This window comes from Crocodylus porosus, unplaced genomic scaffold (genome assembly GCF_001723895.1).
Source record: "Crocodylus porosus isolate Cpor-Errol unplaced genomic scaffold, CroPor_comp1, whole genome shotgun sequence".
NCBI lineage: Eukaryota > Metazoa > Chordata > Crocodylia > Crocodylidae > Crocodylus > Crocodylus porosus.
In genome coordinates, this window is record NW_017728918.1 from 9279633 (window position 1) to 9298681 (window position 19049).

Below are 19049 nucleotides of genomic sequence, written 5' to 3' on the forward strand. Positions count from 1 at the left end.
CTTTGTCACACTTCTTAATTTTCGCCTTGGAGGGTGTCCTTGAAGTGTGTCCTTGGGCATGTCCTTTGTCCTTGGGGATTGGAAGTACAGCACATACAATACCTTACACAGTGCAACACTGATTTGTGCAGCATTTAGGTGCTATTGTAATACAAGGCATTAAATCTCCATCGCATCTGCATGAGTAGGGCCAGTCGCCAATTGTGGCTAGCAAGATGATCAGCTTTTTGTCTCTGGATGGACTCTTTCTTTTTGTATTTGTATATCTTCAGTGCTAGTGCAAGGGGCTTTTTAGTTAAAATACAGGTCATCAAAGAATCATGTTGGTTTTGTTTTTTTTTTTAAGTAATTCGTATTTGTATAAACTTTTTTCCTCCGTGTGGTATCAGCTAGAGCACTGTTAAGCTTAATAATTAATAATATTAATGCTTAGCACGTTTGTCTTCAAAGTCCATTTCATACACTAACTAATCTTCTTGAGCACTGTCACCCCATAAATAGGGTAACTCTTATTTATCCATCTGGGGAAGTTAAAAGAGCTGGCTTAAGTAATTTACCCAAGGCTACTTAGCAAGTCATTGTCAGAGCCAGGATTAGAATTGGGAAGTTTATGGGTTTTAGCTCTGTGTGCGGCCTTCGGGGTCTTAGTTCCTCACAATGGTCTTAAGTGGTGCTTGCATATTTGTATTTTTTTTCTTTCTATGAAAGTGTTTGCTTTTGTAATGTACTTCAGAGTAGATAAGATCTAATTAAGAATCTGATTAGCAAGACTGAAAATCCTGTTGCAAATTGCCACAGTTGCGTCAAGGCTGGGCTCAGGGTTACATTGCTGACAGACAGATTATTTTGCTTTCAGAGTTGATCGTTTAAAATTGGGAATTATATATCTCTACATATATGTATTAATGCCACGTAGGCCAGAGAGCTTGGAAATGCCCCCCCTGCAACCAAACCAGAGCGGGAGAGCAGTGGCTTCAGTCCTGCTTAGGAAAATTGGGAGTTGGCTGGAATGGTTTATTTTTGGCGGGGTTTGGTTTTTATTTTTGGAACAGTCTCTCCAAATCGTCGTATTTTCCGGGGGTCGACCTCGATGATCTAATAGGTCCCTTCCGACCCTAGAAAACTATGAAATCTCTGCATAAATTGGAGTTAGCTGATGGAGCTACACAGATGGGGCTGAAGATCTAGCCTTGCGTATTTGCAGGCGCAGGAGAAGTTAAATGGGGAATTAAAACAAAAACGGATAATTTTTCTTCTTTTTATCTGCTAGGCACCTAGAGAAGGTGGTGGGTGCCTCATGGGATTTTTGAGCAGTTCTTAGGTGCTACGGGCATCGTTGCAAGTTCAAGCACTTTGCACAGTCCCACTAAGCACGTTATTCTTTGGGCTTGATTTCAGCGTAGCGGCCGCACAAGTGACACCTCGTGTTTCGTGCCGACCCTCCTCTTGTCTGCGCAGAACTGCAACTCAGACTAGCGGAGCAGAGGAGAGGGGCTGGGTAACTCGGTCTGGGTTATCTCTGCCAACCTTGTCATTCAGCACCACTGCTCAAGCCAGTCTGTGAAGCTCAAGTGCTGTTTCACAGGGTGGTCACCCTCGCTCCAGTGCATCAACTTGCACTCGCCGTCCTCACACCAAGCCCTTTGGGTACCTAGAGACGTCTTTAAATCTGCCCCTGTGTGTGCAGTCCATTTAATTTGTGCGCTGTACAGGGAGTTTGTTAACTTTCCCCTCTTTGATGTATGAATGGCCCACACGATTGTGAGAATGAAAAACGTTTGATGGGAAAAGGCAAATGTAGTTATAAAGCCACAAATACTGGCAGAGGGAACTCCAGGGAAGGGGTTTCGACTGAAATGACTTTAAACTCCATTTGACAAAAGCGTTGACTAGATTTCCAAGTCGACAGCGTGTCTTTAAAATCAGCCCCCTCTACTGTGAGTTATACGATGAGGTCTGAATTTGGATTCGTCAGTGAGATCGGATCAGTCTCTTCTTGCTGCTCGAAGTTGATACCCGGCCGAAAGACATCAGGACCCGCACATATCAGATTGTTCTTCGGAGCAGCGCCTGGCAACTTTACTGCCTGTTTTCATGTGGCCTTACAGAACATGTTCCTCATATCCGCGCAAGAATTAAGTAACTTAATAGGTTTGGACATGCCTTGAAAGCTAAAGTGAATGTAATACTGCATAATCTTTTCTGTTGTAAAGTGCATATCAAAGGAGGTATCTTTCTTAGGAAGTCATTTGAAATCTTGGCTTTTAACTTTAGGATACCTCTGCATCATCATCTTTAACTACATGGTTTTGAAATGATGTTGTATTGCAAAAAAGGCTTACTTGCAGTAAAACTTGGCTCGCCTTTGTGTTTACCCATATTACCTGTTAAGTAATAATTACCGTAGAAATGTCAAGTATGGAAAGCTGATGAAAGATGGGACTGATCCTGTGAGAACAAGATATCCCTGTAACGTGCTAGCATATTGGAACGAGTGATGTTTCTCAGCAAAAGAGTGAATGAACATCCTGATCGCTACCTTGCATTTGTCATCCCTGGAGTTCAAAGTGCCGTATGAAGAGGGGCAAGTATCATTTTGCCTAATTGTGAGATAAGGCAGTGAGACCAGTTTTTGGGGGCCCTGGATATAGATGCCTACCATGGCAAAACTCAGGTCTGTTTTTCAGTTGCTGTTGAAGACTTTTGGAGTGGGGTGTCCTCACTGCCCCTGAATATCCAGCTAAGGGGTCTCAAGTTGGGCATCCAAATTCAGTCGCCCAGTAATGTAGCAGTGAAAATGCAGCCCAGTCTCCCGGCCTTCGCTCTCGGGGCTCTCTGCCTCCCGAGGCACTTGGTGGTTCAGCTTCAGCAAAAGAGCTCCCGCTGAGTAATAGTAATCTTCTTTCTTTTTATTGGTAACCAGAAAGCTTTAATTGATGTTACATTAGGTTGACAATAAACACTTCCTTCCTGCCATAATCTTTCCTAATTCAAACACCACATATATGCCTGGTGTAAGTGTTAGACGCTCCAGTACCTATAGGTTGGCTTTCAAAGCAGGAAATGATGCAGGAATGGAATTATGCCTCTGATGCCTGCTTCCTGATAACAGAGGTGTATCCTCATGTGGGGACCTGATATGAGCTGGTGATTAGTATATGGCACCAGATTTCCATAGCTTTGAACCAAAATTGCTGCTCTGATACTGACTGTGCATGGCCTTGGTCAAGTCACTTAAACTCGTTGTCCCTTTTTCTGTCTGCAGCATGAGGATGCTAACCCACCTTACTAAGATGCTTTGAGACCCCTGGCTGAAAGGGGCACTTGAATGCAAACGGAGATGGGAAGGAAGCAGAGACCACATCCCCCCTTGTAGAGGATGAGCAGGATGAATATGCTGAGGTCTTTCCTGTCTCCCTTCTTGAAAGGCTTATATTTGATTCTTTCTTTGTTTCTTGGTAAGATTATTCCGTTATGCCGCTTATGATACTGATAGCGACATGATAGCAGTCTTCAAATACTTGAAGGGCTGCCATAAAGAGGAGGGAAAGCACCTTTTCCTCGCCTGCTGCAGAAAGGAGGACATGGACCAATGGCTTGAAGTTGCAGCAAAGTAAGTTTAGATTGGCTTTCTGGAAAATCTTCTCTGTGCAAGCAGTGTGGCAGTGGAAGAGATGCTAGGCAAGCTGTGGACTCCGTCATTGGAAATGTTCAAGAAGAGGTTGGACAGCCCCTGGATGGGAATGCCCTAAGTGTAGCTATGCATCTTTTCTACCATGGGTATTTCCATGCTTCTGGGCTTTGCTGGTTGCTCTGTGCCAGTGGGGGGGAGGGGTTGCTTTGCTCTGTAGCAGGGGACATGGCTCTGCCTGGGACCTCTTGAGCATACATTGACAACCTTTTATAGAGGCAGGACTTTGGCTGCTGTGGTTTTCCTGCTTTACCTGTGGCAAGTTAGAGTGCTATGTTGTGTCAGAGTTAAGGGTAGTCTTATGCAGAGTTCAGATTACGGTTGTATGGGATGGTTTGGACAGGGATGATCTTGCTTCAGGTGGAGGGTTGGACTAAATGACCTTGGAGGTCCCTTCCAGCCCTATTTCTCCATGACTCCCAGTTGTGGGATCGAGTGCGGAGAGCTAACATTGGATTGCTGCTCCCCACACACCTGCTTGGGTGGAGCAGCACGCCTATCCCATTGTCTTTCAGCAGGTAGCTTTTAGGTTTACATTTTTCTTCTGTTTTCCTCCCACTCTGGAGACTTGACCAAAACAAGCATCTTTCTCTCTCGTTTCACCCATGTTAGAGCCTTGCCTCTTCGACCCTCAAGACATGATGGCAGAGTGCTGCCACAGGGGCTTTGTTGCAGGTGGAAGACCTATTTCTTTGCAAATGGATCAGTGGAGCTAGTTGCACCTACTAGGAGAAGATGAATCCTCTTGAAGAGGGGGCCTGTTGGGTGATGAGGATTTAATATGTGACTGGCCCAGGTACTAGAAAAGAACACGGCCTTCCTACCCAACTCTGCTTGTGTCTAAACGGGGCTTTTGACCTTTTCTGCGTGGATCCCTGAAGCCCTGCCCGAGGCTGGCCCCAGGATCTAGACATCTTAATAGTTTGCAGTTGGAAAGTGAGATTGCAAGGGCATTTCAGAAACCAACAGCATTTTAAAAATAAATCATTTTCTGTGCAGTGATCATTTAGCAGTCTTCTGTGATAGGCAGTGGAAGAGATGCTTGGGAAGTTGTGGACTCTGTCATTGGAAGTGTTCAAGAGGAGGTCACGTCACGACCACATCATGTCTCTGCATAGCCACAAATGACGGGTCCGTTTGACAGTGCCACCGTCGGCGTCCTCCAGCATGGTGTAGTTTCTCCCTGGTCCCAGGCATCCAGTGCCGACAGCTGTTTTGTTGTTAGTTGCTGAAACATCTTCATAGACGCTGTTAGTGAATGCCAGGAGAGGGAGAGATACTTTTTTTTCCGCTCCTTAAGTTCCACGGTCCTCTTCCCGTTAAGCATCTCACCCCACACCCATAGTGCTGCCTTCCCGTAACTCAAAGAAAGCAGCAGGTTGAGTGGGACCTTCCTCTCCCTTTAGACCCATGGTTTCTGTTTGGAGAAAACAGTCTGTAGAGGAAGAAGGAATAAATGGAAGATAAATTCTTTCTGAGGGAGAAATGGGACCTAAGGAGACTGGCTGTCCAGGAGGGATACTTTATTCCTCCAAATCTGTGTTTTCCCTCAATCAGTAAAACACTTGAGAAGGAACTTGTCTGCCTGGGGAGTCTCTGGAGAAGGACTTGGGCACCTGTAGCAGGGCACTGGGATGCGCCTGCTCCTTCAAGTGAGCTAGCAGCCTGCTAGGCTGCTTGCAGGTGGGGTAGGGGGCTAATGCGAGACTCACCTGAACACAAGAGGGCTTAGGCTGGAGCTGTATAAGCCCAAAGCCTAAGCCGGTCAGGGAGTCTTTCCCTGGCAGGCACGGGGTGAGGAGCTCTGGGCAGCAGGGCTCGTGAAAGGACTGCAGCTTACAAGGAACCTTGCAGGCCTGGGAGCAGAGGCAGGCCTCTGGGCAGAGAAGGACCGAGCTGTTGTCAGGTAAGTGGCCTGTGTTGTATTTTGAACCTGGTGCCCAGAGAAGGGCTAAGCTGCACCAGAGAGTCCCAGAGCCCAGAGAAGGGGCGGCACGCAGGACCAGGGATCCCAGGGAAGGGGCGGCACGCAGGACCAGGGGTCTGAGAGCCCAGGGAAGGGGCGGCACGCAGGACCAGGGGTCCGAGAGCCCAGGGAAGGGGCGGCACGCAGGACCAGGGATCCCAGGGAAGGGGCGGCACGCAGGACCAGGGGTCCGAGAGCCCAGAGAAGGTGCAGCACACGGGACCAGGGGTCTGAGAGCCCAGGAGGAGACTGTGTAAAGGACGAGGGAGTCCGAAGACCTAAGGGGGCCAAGTGTATGTGTAGACAACGTCATAGAGAGAACACCGGCGAGGCTTGGGGCATGGTGTAGGGGAGGATTTGGAGCCACTCAAGGAGCCCCTAAGGCAGCCGGTGCCCGGCAGAGGCAGGCTGAGAGGACCTGCTGGCCTCGGGGTGCAGGACTGTTAATGAGGGCATTTGGGGAGAGCCCGGTGGGGATCAACAAGACTCAGGCTCACGTAGAGCTACAGGCAGCCTCCCTTTTATTAAGGTCAAGGTGTGGCTGGCAAAATCTAAGCGAAGGGATGCAGTCAAGTCTGAGCCAGATGGGGGCTGCACAGCCGCCCCATGGTCATGGACTTGCTACAGCATCCCACATTAAAAAAAGAAGATGTCTCAGGGCTCATTCTTCTTTCTTTAGCTGCTTCATGGTCTTGCCAGATGCACAGATGAAAACGTTGGATTCTCAGCAAGGGCTGGTGTACAAGTATTCAGGAAAGGACTCTGCTCTTCCAGTGCTCTAGGCGAATGAAGTGCACTGTCTGTCCTTAACCCAAAGGACATCCTTTACTTCGGAGCAGGACTCCAGATTTGTGGTCGTGCAGGGAATAGGACCTGAGCCTGTCTCTCTCTGTCTGTGCTGTGGCTGTCTTGCTGCTCTGTGCTTGCAGTACCTGGGAGCAGAAGTATCCTTGAAGTACTCTGGGCTGGTGAGATGGCTGGTGCTGCGAACGGATCAAAAACCTGCACCTTTGAGACCGTCTGCTGTGGGGATGGCAGGACCAGACAGCAGGCAAGGAATGGCTTCTGTTGGAGTCTACTAAGCTAGCATTTGAGGGTGTTTATAGGGAACAGGTGGTAAAATAATGATTTTATTTAAGCCTTTCTCTCAAGGATTTTTTTTAAAGAGGGTTACGCACTGTGAAGCAATGGAGCTGATCCTCCAAACGACTGTTTCATGCTGGCCTGGACATTGCTTTCTTTTCCCCAGCCCACATCTCCCTCCAGCCCCTCGTAAAATCCAGAGGAAGCTGGCTGATACAGTACGGCTTCTCTGGACAGCTGCCTTGTTTTACTTGCATGGGCTCCAGCCTTTCGGATCGTACAGTAAGCCGTCTCTTCCTGCAGCCTTCCAAGAACAATATGGATTTCAAATATCATATAATTACAGCTTCAAACCTATCATTTTTGTGTTGCTTTGGCTTCTGGCTTTATGGGCTAAGCCTGCCCTGCTAGTGAATTTCCTGTTTCTCGGTCACAAAGGTGAATAGCGTGATGCAGATGAAAATTCAGATAAGCGTAGGTTTTTCTATCAGGTCCCTAGTCGTATTCAGCAGGGAAACAAACCTCTATTAATCTTCCTAAAAATGCCGCTCCCGGCCCATACCCCCACCTCCTGAAATAGTCTTGTCACCTTGTTTCACAGGTAGTAGCTCAGCATAACGTGGGAAATGCTCCCGTGCCCTGTTACCACCACGTTGGTTTGAAGGCTGCACTTAAAACGCGTTTGGGGAGATTTTCACCGGCGCAGGGAGGTTAGTGAGGGTTATTTCTCAGCTGAATCGCTGTCCTCTGGCCTGCTTCTTGGGAGCATTTGGCACAGAATAACGCGACCGTAACATTTGCTCTCGGGAAGGGCCACAGGTCCTTTCGCAGGGCTCTTGATCTGTTAGACGATACAACAAACTTTAAGGATTGCTTTATGGGGGGGGAGAAAAGGCTGACAACTTCTAGGAGTCAGCCTGACCTAGTTATATATCCCACCCTGCATTCACAGGTTTCTGAGGCAATTTTCACTTGCAAATGCTTCTTGTATGGTGGTATCTTTTTTTTTTTCCTTAAGTTAACTTTTCAAGCGAGTGAGCTTTCTCTGCTACGGGCTTGTATCAGGATTACTCACTGTGGCTGGGTTTGAAGCAAGTTTCCCTCCACTGAGAGCAGCGGGGGATTTTCAGAAAGGCGTAGATCTGCTGCCATTGAGGTTGACTGTAAAATGCCCATTGGTGTCGGCAGTAGCAGAATTAGGTAGCTGAGTGCTTATGAAAAAAACCCGTTCCCTGCCTCCAGGACGTTGACATTTAAACCTGGGGCCTGTGATCTTGAACACTGCAGCAGACCTGGGACCCTCGCTGTATCCTCGCAGGCGTCTCTCACTGTGCACTTTAACAGGTGGAAAGGGTGAGTTCAAGCAGGTGTTGGGAGGCCGCGCTGGGTAATTCCTGTTTCACAGGAACAGAGCTGAATGTGAGGAGGTGCTATATTGGTATAAATAATAGCATTAGTAACAGCAATATAAAGGGTAAAGGAAAAGATGTGGGCAAGTGGAAACCGAATGCAACTGGTAGGACAGTGTCATGCATTAACCACGTTTGGACAGTCCATTTCACGGCCCCGGGAATGGAAATGTTGCGTGGTAGGAGGTTTCGGTTCAATAATAAGAAATCAAGATTTCGGACTAACGGGTCGTTTGAGTGAGCGCAGTTGTGGGGATCAGCGCGAGACTGACAGCCCGGGGGGCTCACAGCGTTTGTGCGGGGAAGGTGCGTGCAGCGGGCTGTGGGGCAGCTTGGCGTTATCCCAGAGAGGTACCAGTTTTGGGCCGTATCCACATTCAGCATTTCTTCGTGGCTTTTCTGTTGGCCTCATTGCCACGGCCCCCTCAACGCCTGGAAATGTGCTCTAAGACAGGGGGAGGGGTAATTTTTTTCCTTTCTCCCTAAAGCCAAGGGTATCCTGACCTTCTCCATGCCGAGCCTTTCCTGAAAGGCGATTGCTCTGGAGGCGAGAGGGGCAGTTCAGCGTGCTGCCATTCATGTTGTGCTTTTGTGATGCTGGTTTTTTTGTCTCCCCAAAATGGGGCTGCGATGGCATTTAGGCCGCTGGGACGGTAAGGCCTTTGGATCCACTTCAGTGCTGGGGCTGCTCAGTGATGGGCCTAGTCACCTGTACCAGGGGAGGCCTCTATGAACCGTTGCTGGGATCCAGAAAAAAGAGCTGACAGTGATCATCATGCTGTGCATAGGGCTCTCTCGGACTCGGCTCTGGGTTCTTGGGCCACTGGAACAAGCTGGATTTCACCAAAACTGTCTCTTTGTGAAATATGCTCTTACAATTTGCTTTCACATCCATTAGGAGGAAAACAGGCTGCATAAATAGACCGGAGTTGTACATCTCACCTAGAGCCAGAGGAGCAGAGCAGAGAGCATGTCAGCAGAAGGCACAGAGAAGTCCGATAGAGTCCTGTAAAGCATGATGATTATTTTCAGCTTTTTTTTTTTTGCTGGATGTGCTTTTTTGGGAAGCGCTTCGTGACCTTCCTATTTGTGTCACATAAGCTCTAGGGTGTTTTTTACAGTGTCTAATCTTGCATAACAAAACTTTCGATATACTTTGGGGAACTGATAACTTGTGCTGTGATTTCACAATGCTCCACTCGCTGCTGAGAGTGTAAGATCTGCCTCATGCTAAGCCCATCTTTTGTGAGCTCTCCTACTGAAAGTGAACATCTGCTAAATCATTAAATCATCACAGGCACTGCATTTTAGAGCAAGAAAGAGGAAATGTGGCCTAGCGGGTAGGACACTGGTTTGAGAGTTGGGGAAACTTGGGTTCTGGTCCGGGATCTGACCCTGGCCTACTAACCCTCAGTGAGTCATTTAATTTCCGTCCGTATTTCTGCCATTTGTCAGTCCTCCCCGCAGTACAAACTGTTCAGGGTCGGGTTTCTCTGACGAAGGGTGTGTACAGTGCCTAGCACAGCGAGGACTTAGGAGCACCACTGGAATACAAATCAGAACAGTACCACGACTGGGAAGCAGCCATTCTCAGAGTATAATGGTTGAAAGCTTGTTTCTGCCGAGATTAAAAAAAAAAAAGTGTGTGTGTGTGTGTATATAGGAACAGGGATCCATTTGTGCAAGATTTGCATTTAAAACTTTATGATCTCTCCCCGCCCCCCTTCCCTCCCTGCGTTCTCTGAACAACTTCAATTTCAACAGCTTTGATTTGAGCCTTTATGAATCATATCTACCAAAGTTGCCTTTGATAGACTTGTCACATTGCTCGCTGAATGGCAGAATGGTAGGAGGAGGAAAAAACCCCCCCCAACCAGTCATGAAGTTTCTCTATTGGAAGAACAGCTGACAACCCCATCTCTCCAGGAATTGTCAGCTTCGCAAACAGTTATTTAAGCTGAAAATGCCAGGAAAGGATCTCTTTAGGATGTGTCAATTGCTTTCAGGTTTAACAACCTATTTCTAAGCAAGCCGAGAGTCTCCATTCAAAAATCCAAATGCCAAGTCAGAAACTCTGGAGAGAAAATCAGAAATCAAAATTTTTGTGCCCCTGCACTTCGGTTTGCATAGCTTGTCAAGCATCCTGTGTTTGCAGCTCGGGAAAGATGTACATTGTGAACTAAAGGAAAGCAGTGCTTTGACTGGATGGTGGAGAGGGGGACGTTTCAAGAGTGCCAGGAAGGCGGCTCTGTTTCTTTTTGCAAAAAGAACAAAAAATCAGTGCTGCAGAAGCACTGTTTTCTTCCACTCAGCACAGAATCAGTGTCTAGAGATGAAGACTTAAATGGTCTCATCTTGGTAATGCTGAAATTGCCGGGCGGTGGTGGTTAGATTCTGATGCAGTAATAAATGCCTTAAAAATACCAAGAGCATATCAAACTGGCTTCATTTGCAATTGCTGCACTCTCCCTGTCCCTTTTCTTCCCTTCGCCTGACACAGTTCAGTGGCTTGCCAGTGTATTTAGTCAATGAGAGTTAATAGCCACGTAGATAAGCATGCATTATTTTCTAGTACCAATTATTAGATCAGCAGATGCTCTGGGGAGTACTTATTAGAGCACATCACGTTAGTAATCCCAAGGTGTAATTATACTTGCAGATTTCTCTTGCTTTAGCAGCGTTGACAGTATGGTACAGATGCTTAGATTTGGGGGGGGGAGAGTTCGGCATTTCACTCACTTTTCTTGCTGGTGATTAAGAGTGAGGTGTTTATCTAACGACAGTCTTTTGATGGACTTTAATGTGAATAAGACAAAAATAGCGATTGGTAACTGGATTTTGCTGCTTGTCTAAATCCCTTCTTGCTGCGGTAAACATTTGGCATGACCTTTCACCCTGCATGGTTTTAGCTTAGCTTTTTCTTTTAAAAAAAAAAAAAAAAAGTGTTTAATTGCTTTGTACTCAAACATCATTAATGTTAGGCAATCGCATCTTGGAATCCCATCTTGAATAGGCACGCTTGTAAATAGACCGCAGCCTTAATTATTTCTCTCCTGGAAAGTGTTCAGGTGGGTATGTCTCGGACTTTATATGAGCTTGTGAAGTTTTGAGTGTCCATGGTGAATGGGAAGGGAGTAATCATTATTTTCCAAATGGATGTCAAAGGCAGGGGTCAGATCTGCGTTAGGAATGTTTCCTCTGAGCTATGGCTGAGGGTTTCAGTTCGGGCTTGACTCACGTAATAGTAATACCCTAAATATTATGTAACTAGTTAATGAAAAACTCTCCTGAGTGACTGATTATATCAGACAGTCCCTATAAGTAGTTAAGACCACTGCTTCAAACCAGCTGGGCTTAGAAAGGTCAGATGCGGCGGATGGAGCCATGTGCGCATTGTTGTGGTTTTATCATATGATACGCGATGGTTTAAAATTCAGAAAAGAATGGAAACCCGACCAGGTTCACATTTTAATGCCCTTATTTTTCCCTGAAAGTAAGCCGTTAACCTTTTTGAAACCTCGGGCGCCAGTGATTTAATTGCGGCGTTAACAAAAATGAGCTTTTAAGCGTTAAAATACTTTGACAGATTTAAAGAGTATCGTCACCACTATAACTGGCAGCTGCCTTAGATTTCTGTGAGCTTTGGTTTGCTATTAAGCTCCATAAAGGAGCACATAATGGGTTTGGAGAAAAAAATGTCTTTGGTCCTTCCCTGTCTTAAATTAACTGTCTCATTTGAACATTATTATGCAGTTTTCCCTCTGTGCAGATTTAGTGCAAAACTGAGTTACTTCAGTGTCTTGAAAACCTCCATATTTTCTTTGTTATGGTTATGCAGCTGAATTCCACGCCCATGAAAACTGGGGAGCAGTCTTACTAAATGGTAACCAGGCTTGGCGACAGGCTATATCAGGGCTTTGTGCCAGGCCCCCCCGCCATGCAGCTGCATGCCCCCGAGCACCCCCCCGACCCGCCGTACCGTACACAGACCCTCCCCCAAGGTACCACGAGGGCCCGTGATGTGCCACGTGCGCTCCCCGCACTTCTGCAGGCTCCCTGCACGTGAGGACATGCTGCGCGGGGTTTCCAGGTCTCTTGTTCCAAGCCATCAGGCCATGGGCTCCTTCAGCCCCGTGGGCCACGTTGCCACGCTCCACCCCAGCCTGGGCAGCAGAAGCTGGAGGGACGGGGAGTAGGAACAAGGGAGCACAAGGGCCTGGGGGCTGCAGGTTTCAGCCCCTGGGGTGGCACATGTGGCTGTTCGGACACCCCTGGGGTAGGTAAAGTTCCCAGGAAAGCTTTGCTAATTTATCTCCGCCTTGACGTGTGCTAGTTTCCACGGTGGATTTTGTGGGATGTGGACCAACCTCCACTGGGGAGGTGAGAGGCTGCCATTCAGTTCTGTCTGTGGTCAAAGCAAAACTTGAAGTCCTGCATTCAGAACGAAAGATCTTAAACTGCCACCCCTATATCTCTTCTGCTGGTGAGAGAAGTGATAAGGTTGCGTCTTATGTCATCCTGTTCAGCTCAGTCATTTTAGTAATGCTAAGTGGGGTTTTTTTCTTATTAAGCGAGCAGCTTCATGCACCATATTTTCATCCATCTGTTCATATGTGAACTCTAAAGCTCATTGTTTTGCCTGTATTTTAAAAAAAAGTCTTACTTTTAATAAGACCTTGGATTAATGAAACCTAACAATCTGAAAAAATGAAATTCGCTCTTTAGGATACATTTGGAAACTTTTTGCATGTTGTGTTTCTTGGCCAACACGGACACTGAAAATGGACTGGTCTCTCTCTTTCTGGCTTTTCTGTATTGGCACAATGCTGGGATGTTCTGGTCAAAAAAGTGCAGAGGAATATTTCTATTTTAATCAAACATTATTTCATCAGAATGAAAAAAAAAAGTGTTCCCCCCCCCCCAAAAAAAAAAAAAAAAAAAAACAAAAACCTACCAAAACAAAAACCAGATGCAGCACCCAACAATTTTACTGGAAAATAAAAAGAAAGAAAAAGATGTACCATAAGAAAGACAAAGGTGCTATTTGGGCCATTGCTTAATTTAAAAAGTGTGAGTGGTGAGCCTAAATAACCTGAGGACATCTATTTAATAGTCCAAACTGTCTGATGTGGAGAAAAATGTATCGCTAAAGTTAATAAAGTGAGATGATGTTCAAAAGACTAAAAAGGTGCCCATTTCTAGCTCTAGTCTGCTTATGACCTGATTTGGTTCAGCTCAGATATAAACTGATTTCCCCACCTACCTCTTCAGAGTCTCCTTTGGTGTAGGAAACTTTTCCTAGAGTATTTTGATATAGCCTGTAATGATACTCCATGCTTGGGCTCAGTTAATCAGAGGGGTTTTGATCTGGTGAAATCCTCCAGGGATCAGATGGTGTAATTCTTGCAACACTTGGCTAGAAAGCAAACGGTGTCTTTCTGGCTAATTAGCTTCAAGGAAGGAACGGCGCTTCCATACAAATGTTCTTAGACAAGAAGCAAGAGAATTAAAATGCATAAGCAGAGGAAGAAAATACACGAGCGGAGCTTGCAGAGTGTGAGGAATTATTTTTTAAAAAATAGTGTCGCAACAGTTGCTCTGTGCAGAAGTTTAACAAACGAGATTAAAATCGAGCAAGGCCTACCATAATGCCACGGAGCGAGACCTTCCCTAACTCCCCCAAATAAAATCAGGCCATATCCCAAGGCTTTCAACAAATGTAACAGAAGCCAAAATGAGAAAGACAAGAAACCAGGGGAGAGCAACTATTAAATTGAAAGCAAAATAAAGGAAATGCATTTAAACCGCTGGTTCTGAACCTCTGTTACACTCCAGGCGCTCCTCGGAAAACCTGAGCTCCGAGCTTTCAGTTGTTTCCTGACTACAGAAAAATAGCAGAGCCGTGCTTCTGCTGCAGAGACCTCGGAAAGACCCCAACAGATTCCAGACTGTTTATCAATTATTGTTTGAAATCTCTGGGATTATCTCGTGAGTCCTGTTTGCACACCCGAACAGCGCTAATATTGCCTGGCACCTTTAACAAAAATCTCAGGGGGGCCCTGGTTGGCAGTCAGCAGTTTAAACAAACACGCTGCAGAGTCGAAGTTCGGGGAGTAGGTAAAGAAAAATGAGAATCGTAAAAGGGGGGCAGTGAGAAACCAGGACAAGCAGAGCCATCGTGAAAGGGAGGAGACAAATGAAGCAGCAGCCTTAAAATTTAGGTAAGACGACAGTGGAGATCTGGGGAGCGCAGGCCAGGCTTCAGTGGTCAGTGGCAGGAACAGCAGAAGAATTTGGGTCGCTAGGAGGATCATTTGTTTCCCTGGTGCGGACCGGGCACTGATGGCAGGTGCAACGTGAACACGGATCCATCGCCAACCGAGGCTTCAGCGAAGGGCCCTGTATGGGTAGCCGGATATTTGCGACGCCAAAACCGGTTCTGAAGAGTTTAGCATCAGCCGCAGTTAAAAGATCATTTGACTTCTCTGCGTTTTGTGCAAAGGTCACAAAAGCTGCAAGGGCACTCTGCTCAGACACGGGTTGAACACGTGCATGGCGCATTGTCCACCTGTGACCAATGCATGTGGTCACCTTGCTTTTCTTTGGGGGGCAATTTTATTGGTCATTTATAAACATACAAAAAGAAAGACTGCGGCAGAAAAGAAAAGGTCCAACTTCGGACAAAGGGCGGGTGCTGAATTGTCAGCGACGCTCCATTTGGGACCGTCCCTGCCGTCCCAAAAACAGAAGGGATCCACATGCATGCATTTCCTGCGGGTATTTTTAATGCTTAAGGCCCAGCATGCATTACTGCTCCTTTATTCCAAATGTGCAATAGTGGGCTTATGGTTGCGGGTGAGGGTTTGAAGTGGCGTTTTGGGGGATTCTTTCAGTGAACGATTGCTGCAGACACAGGGGTTTAGACATGATGATGGTTCAGGAGGCCACGCCGCGTAGCGGCACCTGCAGTCTCTGCAGGCTGCATTCACGTGAGCGGAGATCAGCACCGTACCTAGGCTCCTGTTAGCCTCGGGCAAGCTGTTAGTATCGGGGCCCCCCCCTTTGCAAGAGATGATGATGTTAATAAAAATTACTATTTTCAGGCCCCCTTTCTGTCTGGACCCCAGGTGGCCACCCAGCTTGCCCACGCCTGTGTCTGGCCCTGGCGGAGATGATTAGGGCCGTGCTAGCACCAAGGCTCACGCTTTTGGGTGCTCTTGCCTTTTTATTCAAACAGCGGTCCTTGCAGAACAGTCGCTGTTGAGCAGATGGCTTTGTGTCCAGCTCCTGGGTCCTGTGTCCCCACGAGAAGTGGACCCGGCGACTGCCGAAGGCTGGGGTCTGCACGCGGTGCAGAGTTTTTTGTAGAGGCCTCAGATTCCCTTTTTCCCATCTCTGTCCACTTGCTAGTTAAAACCATGGACTGAACTTCAGGAAGTGCCAAGAATAGCGTGGCCGGGCTCCGCTCTTCCTCTGACAGAGCATGCCAAAGCAAGTCTCCAAACATCCGCTTGCTTGCAAGTTGTGTTTACTCTTGAATACTGATGCTGTGCGTACACTCGGATGTCAGGAACAGCCACGCGTGGCTCAGGCAACTGCACCACCAGCTTGCGCACAAGCGTGTGAGTTTTATAGCTCTGGGAGTTGGAGAGTGGGGGGTGCGAGCGTGGAATAGAAAGCCAGAAGGGAACGGGCAGTGGAAAATGAAGACCCAGCTGGGACGCGATTATTGCATCTCCCGGCCAGGTCCACGGATCCGTTTAGATGGGGCCTGCAGGCCGCGTGCAGCTGACGGAGGCAAAAGCCCTTCTCGGGGGACGTTCCCCGTAACTGAAATGTTCGGTGCATCTTGGCTTTCGCCTCGCACCTTTTGGACTTCACACCTCAGTCGCCGCTTGCTCTCCTGTCTTTTTGAGTTGGATTTAGCCCCCGTGGGGCATTTGGTCTCTCACCTAGTTGAAAGCTTTTAACTCTGATTCTGAGAGTGGCACATGTTTTCATGGGAATATTTGTATCCTTCCACGCTGAACCTCCCCGGTAAGGGAGGAGAGACAAGAAATGGCCCCAGTATCGCCTGGCATTGTCACCAGGGCTTGTTTAATTTTTTAGAATAAGCAGCGCGGTGATTATTTTTAAATCCCTTACTCCTGCGATTGATAATACACAAGGCATTTATTCAGTTGTCGTGTTATCCCTACTTATCCAGCATTTGGGGATACTGAATACAGTGTAAAATGTGTAATTTGTTACATAATTATCCACTGTAATTTTAGTTTTTGCATGAATAAACTATTTAACTAGAACACGAGCTTCTAATATTTCAGGACGTACTGAACAGAAATATAATTGATTATGTGCCTTGCCCGCGTCGCAATCCTGAAGTTATTATGTAAGGACACATAACTACATTTAATCAAACATTGGCTAAAGCCAGCTGCTCAGCAGCACAGTTTTGGCACAAAGTGAGTAACAATTTAACAATTACCGAGCACGGCTGAAAATAGTCTTGCATGAGAATGGGCTTTCTGCTGCGAATGTCAATGGCACGCAGGACACCTCGCAGGCGAGCCTCGCAAGGCAACAGACCTGAATAATCAGGATTGTTGGGCTATTAAAGAAAAACGTGGCCTCGCAAACTCGCGGAAGGAAGGGCTGCATCTGTTTCGGCGGTTTTAATTTCTGCGGGTCCCTCCGGCTGCGCTTAATGCAGTCATCGACTGATTTCCGAGGGGAAGTTATACTGGGGGCGGGGGCTGGGGGGGCATAGGCTGCCGGGCAAGGGTTAGCTGGTAATACGGCCGAGTACTAGGAGGGCGTGTGACAAGTGATACACGTCCCCCCCTCCCCCCCGCCCGCACCCGCCAACGCCCCCCCCCCGGGCCCACCACCCCCCCCCCCCCCCTCCCCCCCGCCCGCAAGGTTGGGAGTGAAACCCCTCCCCGACAACTGTGCCCCGCTCCCCACCCTAGCTGTACTGCAGTCACGTGGAGCAGTTTGCCTTTTTTTGCACGCTTTAAAATGTAAACTCAGCTTTCTGAGGGAAAATGGAAGCTTTTTCTTACTGCGTGCAATTGTGCCAACTTCCTCCTGTGAGAGAGGCTGCAGTGGGGAAAGCGGGGGTGGCTGGGAGAAGCTTTGCACATGCTCCTGGCTCTTTCGGGCTGGACTGACCCCGTGTATTAGGGGAACAGAAAGAGCCGGGGACCTTTGAAACCCATTCCCTGGCCTGGGAGGGCTTGCCCAGGTGTCTGCGTTGTTCTGAAACTGGTTGCTGCAGGAAGGCACACGCTGTGAGGTCGTCCTTTGAGGGTTTGGTTCGGCCTCTCCCCTCTGCCCCGCTCCATTGCCAGCTGGAGGGGGCTGCCTCCTCCAGTGCTCCCTGCGGCGACAAGGAGGGAAACTGGACTGGGCTGGCCTGGCCCATTTAACCGCAGGGCCTCGGAGCTGGTCAGATTGCAGCTTTTGGATCCCAGTCAATTAATGCCACTCGTGTATATTTTTAGAGCCGAAGTGTGGTGTGTTGCAGCATGTCAGCGTTTTTGGCAGCATTGGAAGCGTGTCAATCTGATGTCAAACTGGGCGTAGAAGTACCTTCCATCCACAGAAATGAAATCTCATCCTAATAGGTAAATTGCAAGTGTTGGCAGTCGCTGCACAGTCTTTCTGGCTTCCGTACCGCAGTCTGAATCACGTGCAGCATAACTGCAAAACCTTTGGGTTTGGGAACTTGAAAGCTGTGTGTGTGTGTGTGTGTGCGTGCATGCGCACACCATGCGTGTTGCAAACACGCAGCATGTATATTTGTATATCGTATATATATAGGCAGTATACAGCACTGTTGGCATGCACATTACAATCACAATAGAAATGCTGCGATGAAGCAGAACGATTCTTCAGCTCATCCACGTGGTTACGGCAAACTCGGGGACCAGCGAGCTGCGATCTGAAGGCACTTAAATGCACGACTGGTCCACAGAGCCACAGCTACGGTTGCCCAAACGCGATGACTCCAAAGGATGCCGTGGTAACTGGGAAGGTGTCCAAGGGCTGCATTTAACTTGCACATACACTTACATAATCACCGGAAATAAGGGCACACAAACGGTGCTTATTTAATCTCTGACCTCTCTTACACAAATGGAAATCACTGCCTCCCTGAGTTCGCAGGTGAAGCCCGTCCACTTAAAGGAAAAGGAGTTTCACTTTCCCTTAAGTCTATCCGTCTGCCTCAAGTGTTCATCTCTATCCCTCTTGCCCAGTGAATCCTGTTTTTCCCTCCCCCCTGCACTTTATCCATTTTTTTCCCTCCGCAATCACTTGCCTTTTTTCATCGTGCCGGTAAACACCTTCTTAGCTATTCTGACCTGCCTGCCCTTCACCCTGCCGTTTAAGTCTCTCTCTGCCCAGGAACACCCACTCTCCAATACTTTGCTTGTTAAAACGAAACTGGGACTGAACCCGACCGGATCTAGTGCACAGTCATGCTGGCCTCCCCCTTCCCTCCGTGCCGTGTGTCAACTCACATATTTCGTTGCATCAGATTTTAGGCCCTAGTTCTGCAAACGAATCGGCTGGGCCGTGGCTACTCTTCCAGTTTCCTGTTTCATTTCAGTGAGGTTTCATGTGGATTCAGGAGTTCATCCGCACAGATCCAATATTAGGCTCTTTGAGGTAGCCACAGTGTCTTACTGTGTGTTGTGTAAAGTCCTCAGAGTGAAACTTGGCATGGAGTATAATATCCAATAATAAAATAGGAGCGTGCAGTCTTTCCGTTCAGTTCTTGCTCTGCGTTTGGAAGCAGAGAGTGACCGCAGGGAGCAGTTCATAATTATTCACTGGTCGCAATCTCTGTAATTTGCCTCAGCTAACATTCCCGTGATGCTTCCTGTCTGTCCTTTCC

At 47.7% G+C, this 19049-nt stretch overlaps 1 protein-coding gene across 10 annotated transcripts in view; it reads left to right on the forward strand.

Moving 5' to 3' along the window:
• The window catches only part of NCOA1 (nuclear receptor coactivator 1), a 200161-nt gene that overhangs the window by 21464 nt on the left and 159648 nt on the right, over positions 1–19049 (forward strand). Inside the window, exon 2 of one of the 10 annotated variants that reach the window (XM_019537222.1) lies at positions 9133–9162. The exons of the other annotated variants lie outside the window; for them this stretch is intronic. The gene's annotated coding sequence lies outside the window, so the exon portion shown is untranslated. The remainder of the gene's footprint in view (positions 1–9132; positions 9163–19049) is intronic. 10 annotated transcript variants of the gene reach the window in all.